The sequence below is a fragment of the Tupaia chinensis genome, unplaced genomic scaffold (assembly GCF_000334495.1).
Source record: "Tupaia chinensis unplaced genomic scaffold, TupChi_1.0 Scaffold000067_1, whole genome shotgun sequence".
Taxonomy (NCBI): domain Eukaryota; kingdom Metazoa; phylum Chordata; class Mammalia; order Scandentia; family Tupaiidae; genus Tupaia; species Tupaia belangeri.
The window spans coordinates 1,673,092-1,680,211 of record NW_006159526.1 but is presented as its reverse complement, the minus strand read 5'-3'; the positions used below and the strand labels follow the sequence as shown (position 1 = coordinate 1,680,211).

At 47.0% G+C, this 7,120-nt stretch overlaps 1 protein-coding gene across 1 annotated transcript in view; it reads left to right on the top strand.

The window, feature by feature from the left end:
* XRCC1 (X-ray repair cross complementing 1) overlaps positions 1-7,120 on the top strand; it is a 39,218-nt gene that overhangs the window by 897 nt on the left and 31,201 nt on the right. The gene's annotated exons all lie outside the window — the stretch shown is intronic.

The following is a 7,120-nucleotide window of genomic DNA, read 5'->3' as shown; positions in this document are numbered from 1 at the left end:
AAATAGATCATTGCCATGTATCCGGCCTCCTAAGTCAGTGGGCTCCGGGCTGGAAGGTGTTTAGGAAGACCATCTAAGCCATTTTAAAGAGGGCGGGCTATGTAGTCCAACGTGGTTTGAGTCCTGGACCCATGGCTTAGGATGCATGTGCGTGCAAGCCCAAGATTCAGAGAGGAGAATGGAGGAGAAAGGACTGCATCATGGCCCTCCCCTCTGGGGGGAGGGGATTTCTCGCTTTCTGTCTCTCTGTCTCTCTGTCTTTCTGGTGAGCACATGCACCCTATAGCAAAAAAACTCTCAAAAAAAAAAAGGGGGGGGGCAGGAAACTGAAGTGTAGGGTGTAGGTAGGGGACATTAAGTGGCTGGTCTAAGCCATTATTTCTGGGATGCCGACTGGGTTCTTCTTGAGTGTGTTTTTTTGTTTTTGCTGTAAGACACATGTGTTCACCAGAGCCAGAGACGGGGAGAGAGGGAAGGTGAGAAATCATTCCCCAGATGAGGTGGCCATGCCACAATCCCTTCGCCTCCGTTCTTTTCCTCAGGATTTTGGGCACTTATGCACATGTGCCCAGCATGTTTCAAACCACTGCATCTGGGACTTGGACCACACAGTTGGCCATGGGGGATTCAGCCCCATATCATCTGTGGGACCTCTGAGTGCTTTCTGTTGGTGCTGTTACCAAATCTGCAGCACAGCCTTGTGAATTTGGAGGGAGGCAATCCGGAAAGGGTGGTGTGGCCCGAGATGGTTGTAGAATTTCAAACAGGCTGTTTTTGACAGGAATGAGAATCTGGTGTGAGCAGAGTTAAATGTGTTGTATCTACTCTGCCAGATGGTGACCTGGGTGTTATCCTTGTGTGATCTCGCTCTTCATAAGAGTGCCATGGTGTAGGGGCCATTGTTAACCACTAATAAATGACAGCACTGAGACTTGAACCTGTAACTTAACCACTTTGTCACACTGCTTTGTGTTCACACAGTGGTTTTCTTTCTTTCTTTCTCTCTCTCTTTTTTTTTTTTTAGAAGGAGAGTTTTGCTATTAGGGTGCATGCACTTACCAGAGAGACAGAAAGCAAGAAAGTGAGAAATCACCCCCCAGGGGGGATGGCCATGCTGCAATCCCTTCTCCTCCATTCTCTCAGGATTTTGGGCATGCACGCATATGCACCTACTGTGATTCTCAATCTACTAGATCCAGGACTCGAACCATGGTTGGCCATGTAGGGGTCCAGTGCCTTAACTACCTGCTAGCCTTCTCGGCCATGTTTTTTAGCTCTGAATATAGGGGTTTTTTTGTTTGTTTTCTGAGAGGTTTTTCCTTTAGAGCTTGTGCACTTGCCAGACAGACAGACAGAGACAGAAACAGAAAGCAAGAAATCACCCCCCAGGGGGCATGGCCATGCCGCGATCCCTTCTCCTCCATTCTCTTGGGATCTTGGGCATGCACACACATGTGCCCAGCATGTTTTAAGCCACCGGGTCTGGGACTCGAACCGCAGTCGACTACATGGGAGTCCAGCGACATAGGAGTCCAGCGACATAACCTTTACGCTAACTGCTGGTCCCAGGATCTCTTGAAAACTAGAGAGAAGCTCAGGATTCTCTTCCCAGGAAAAATACACAGACCACAAAATTTTCTAACCGATTGTAGGAGTTTAAACATCCCCTAAATCCTTAGCATCGTAATAATGAGAGCTAACATTATTTGGTGTCACAACCTGCCAATCACCATTCTACACACCTCACATGGATTAACTCATTGAATCCTTGTAAAAACCCCATGACATAGTCTGTTATTATCTCCGTTTTACAGATGAGGAAACATAGGCCCAGAGAAGTTATGCAACTTACCTGAGAGCCAGTCTTTTAAACTGCGGGAGACACAGGTTGCTGACGATTTAGTCTTGGGCTCTGGATTCAAGTTCCCATATTTCCTTCTTACTCACGCTGTGACCTCGAGCAAATTGTTTCATTTCTCTGAACCTGTTTTCTCATCTGTTCATTGGGAATAACGACGCCTAAGCCCAGGGTTGTTGTGAAAATTGGTGACATAATGTCTGTAGAAGCGCTCTGTCAACAAGTAGGTATTTGTGTGAAGGGAGGGATTTATGTTTTTATTACTGGGAGATGATCCTGTTGGCCTTTCTTAGGATCAGATGACCCCAGGGAAATTGTGTTTGTTTCTGTTACTCTAGATATGGTGGAAGCCAAGATACTGGAGGCAGAAGACACAAGACATGGGGGTCAAGGGAACCTGAGGCACAGGACTCTCTGTCCTGGGAGAGTTGTCACCGAAATGGGAAACAGAGAGGGAGCAGCTTGAGGAGGTGATGCATTTCATTTGGGACACACAAGTTGATGTGACTTTGAGACACCCAAGTGGTGGCCTCAAGGAAGCAGTTAGGGATCTGACATGGAGTTGGAGACAGGTGTGGAGGTTGTCAGCAGAGGGACAGGAGTTGTGGATTCAGGAGTGAATGGATTCACTTATTCATTCATTCATTCATCCAACAAGTATTTATTTATTAAATAATTATTTTCTCTTTATTTATTTTATTCTTATTTGACCAGAGAGGAACAGAGAGAGAGAGAGAGAGAGAGAGAGAGAGGAGGTGAGAAACCAAGCCACCAAGTCCAGGACTTGAACTGCAGTTGGCCATGTGGGAGTCCAGCACCCTTAACCACCATACCACCTTCTGGCCCCAACAAGCATTTATTTTTAAAATCTATTTACTTCTTCCACAGGAGAGAGACATACACACACACACACACACACACACACACACACACACACACATACACACACACACACTCACCCCCAACAGGGTCTCCACAGCGCAGTCCACCCCCAGCTTCAGCCAGCCTGGATCATGTGCACATGTGTGCCTGGACTATGCAGGGAGTCCTGAGGGTGTGAGCCCAGGGCCTTCCCAGGTGGGTCCAACATCACAGAACACTGCATTACCTCTATCCTCACCTGGCTGCCCAACAGGTGTTTATTAAACACCTTCTCTAGGCCAAACACTGTTTAGGTCCTGGGCCTGCAAAGCAGTGGACAGCGTAAGACCCAAAATACTCAGTTCTGATACTTGGCGCTTTCCTTAGTAGGGAAATACTGACAAATCAGTTAGTAAACATCCCCTACCCCCGCCATGATGAATACTGCGGAGAAAACTGAACAGTTAATAGGAAAGGGGCACCTCAGTGGGGAGGAGCAGTGGCGAGAGGTCTTAGTTAAATGGGGTGTTCAGGGAAGGCCTCCCCGAGAAGGTGGCATTTAAGCAAAGTGAGCTATGCCTCTTTCTGGGGGGCAGACAAAGACTCGAGCAGGCCTGTACCTGGTGGCACATTGGACACAGCAAGGAGGAGACCAGTGTGGTTGGGGTGGATTAGCCAGCGGGGAGAGGAAGGCCCTGAGCCAACAGGGTGGGAGTGGAAGCTCCCCAGACCTTTCAGGCCAGGAGAGCGGTTGTTTACTCTGGGTAGATGGAAGCCACCTGGGGTCCTTAGCAGGGAAGGGACAGGATCTGACTTAATCTTCACAGGGTCCTTCTGGTTCTGTGCTGAGAATAAACAGGGCTCAAGCAGGCGGGAGACCAGCATCCTGGTGCTTGCTAATTTTGGGAAATTAACTGCAGAAACCCTTTGGAAAATTCTATTGCATCTGGCAGTTGCCAACATGTGGGATAACTCAATTCACTGAATGCTAATTTTGATCCTTTTGAAGTGACTGATAAGGCAGACATTTCTGGGCACCGAGACAGTAGGCTCATCTGTGGGTTTTTCTACTGCCCTGTAGTTTCTCCTCCCAGCACTATTATGCAACATCTGGCTGTCACCACATGGGTTCAGACCTCTGCTCGTGACAGCCCCCCATGTACCTTTTCTGTTTGCAGTGGCCACAGGAGGCTGTGTGGCCAACCATCAGCTCCTCCCAGGCAGGGAGTTCCAGTTCAGCCTTTTTGCTAACCACTGCTGGGCTGGAGGGCATGAGGGCATGGCTGGGATGTGGTCCAGGTGTAACTCTTGTGCGTCACTGGAGGTGTGTTCTTCAGAATAAATGCTTAATAAACCCCAGTCAGAATGGCAAAGATTAAAAAAACAAAAAATGCTAAGTGCTGGAGGGGATGTGGTGAAAGAGAAACACTCCTATGCTGCTGATGGGGTTATTAATTGGTCCAGCCACTGTGGAGAACAATATGGAGTTTCCTCAAAGACCTTCAAATAGAACTACCATATGACCCAGCAATTCCACTCCTGGGTATCTTCCCAAAGGACAGGAGAACACTCAATTGGAAAAGTGCTTGCACATCTATATTCATTGCAGCCTTATTCATGATTGCTAAGACATGTAGCTAACCCATATGTCCACAAATGGGTGAATGGATTGAAAAAGTGTTGCACGCATGCTCCACAGAATACTATTCAGCCGTAAAAAACAACAAGGCCCTGGAATTTGATTGAAAGTGGACGAGTATGGAACATCTGTTGCCGAGTGAAGCAAGTCAGGCTATGAAAGAGACATTGTATGTCTCCCTTTAACATATACCTACTGTCAGCACTCTATGGCAGAGACTGAAAGACTGGAGGACACAAAAGCATTAAAAATTGTTATGGACACCAGAGCCAAAGTGGAAAGAGAGTGTGGGAGAGGAAGAGCATAGGACAAGAAATTTGGGGGGAAAAATAGAGAGGTAAGACATTTGTGGGACACAGATATGGTTTATTATCGGATGTGCGTATGTTCTCAACTGGGCTGAACTGAGGTGTGTGCCACGCTGGGTAAAGTGTCTTTAAAATCTAAATGATATATAGCGATTAACTATAAATAATAATTAAAATTAATAAATAAATTATTTTTAAAAAGAACTTGAAAAGCATCAAAAAAAAAAAAAAAGGTATTAATGCTTAACAGCAAGATAGTACACATAGGCCAGCACAGCAGTGGCGTGGTAGTTAGGGTGGCTGGATCCCACATGACCGATTATGCTGTTCAAGTCCCAGACCCAGTGGCTTGAAAAACATGCTGGGTGCATTGTGTATGTGTCCAAGATCCCTAGGGGAGAATGGAGAAGGAGGGACTGTGGCATGACCATCCCCCTAGGGAATGCTTTCTCACTTTCCTTATTTCTCTTTCTCTCTGTCTTTCTCTGTGTCTCTCCGGTAAGTGTACGTGCCCTATAGCAAATTCAAAACTAAAAGTGGTAAATAAATCATTTTTGTGTTTCTCTTTTTTTTTTTTTTTGGAGAGGTTTTTGCCATAGGGTGCGTGCGCTCACCAGACAGACAGAGACAGAGAGACAGCGAGAGAAATCACCCCCCAGGGCGGATGGCCACACCGCAATCTCTTCTTCTCCATTCTCCTCTCGGGATCTTGGGCATGCACACACACGCACCCGGCGTGAGTTTTAAGCCACTGGGTCTGGGATGTGAACCGTGGTTGACTACATGGGAATCCAGTGACATAGCCATTGCACCAACTGCTGGTCCCTGTATTTCTCTTTTTTAAAAAATTATTTTTTCCATGAGCAAGAGTGAGAGAGAGGGACCCCCAACAGAGTGTTCACGCTATAACCCATCCTTGGCCTCAGTCAGCCAGGATCATAGGCATGTGCACATGTTTGCCAGGTATGTACAGGGAGACCTTGGGGCTCAAACCTGGGGCCTTCCTCTGTAGCTCAGCAACACAGAAGTTGCATTACGTCAAAAGAAAGCTGACCCTTTCTTTTGAGGTTTTTGCCATAGGGCGTGTGTGCTTGCTGGAGAGAGACAGAGACAGAGGAGAGAGGGAGAGTGAGAAGTCAGCCCCCTAGTGGGAATGGCCACGCTGTGGTCCATTCTCCTGGGATTTTGGGCATGTATGCATATGTGCCCAGTGTGAGTTTCTAAACGGCCAAGTACAGTACTTGGACTGTGTTCAGCTATGTGGGAATCAAACCCTTAACTACCACTCCCCCTGCTGGCCCATCGCTCAGTTGGTCATGGCGGTGTTTTAAATTTGCTTTACTGTTTAGACACGTAGCGTACAGTACTGTGCACAAGTAAGGGTAGAGCTCAGGGAAGCCTTTGTGTCCCATTTGTTCACTCCCACAAGTTGTGTCTTCCTGAGCAAGGTGTGTGCACCCAAACCCAGGCCACAGGTGACAGTCAGTTTGTGGTTAAGGTCCCACCCTAACTGAGCATCATTTTTATTTTTGAGATAAAATTTACATAAGGTAAAATTCACCATTCTAGCCATTGAAAGTGTACAGTTCAGTGATTTTTTTTTTTTTGGAGAGGTTTTTTTCTATAGGGCGCATGGGCTTGCCAGACACACAGAGAGAGACAAACAGGAAGCGAGAAATCACCCCCCGGGGGGATGGCCATTCTGCAATCCCTTCTCCTCCATTCTCCTCTCGGGATCTTGGGCACACACACACACGTGCCTGGCGTGAGTTTTAAGCCACCGGGTCCGGGACGTGAACCAAGGTCAACTATATGGGAGTCCAGCGACATAGCCATTACGCTAACTGCTGGTCCCACCGTTCAGTGAGTTTTAAAAATGTATTTACAGTGTCCTTCAATCATCTCTACTCTCTAATTCAGAATATTTCATCAGTCCCCAAAGAAACCACATAACCATTAAGCGGTCATTTCCTGTTGCCCTTGGGGTTGCCCTTGGCAACCGCGGAGCTACCCTCTGTCTCTGGATTTGCCTCTTCTGGATGTTTCATGTAAATGTATGTGTGGCCTTCTGAGCCCTCTCTCACTTAGTGTGATGTTTCTGGACTCATCCGTGTTGTAGGAGGTGTTGGTACTTTAGTTCTTTTTTTTTTTTTTTTTAATTTTTAATTTTGTAGTAGGGCACGTGTGCTTGCCAGAGGGAGACAGGGAGAGGATATGAGTGAAGAATGACCCCGAGAGGGGATGGCCATGCCACAATCCCCTCTCCTTCATGGTCCTCTCAGGATTCTGGGCATGCACACACACATGCCTTGCATGGTCCTCAAATTACTGGGTCTGGGACAGAAACCATGAAGTCGACCAAGTGGGACCCAGCCTCCTAAACCTTCCTGCTGGCTTTTTGTAACTGAACAATATTATATTACTATGCCGTGCAATGTTTTTTTTTTTTTTTTT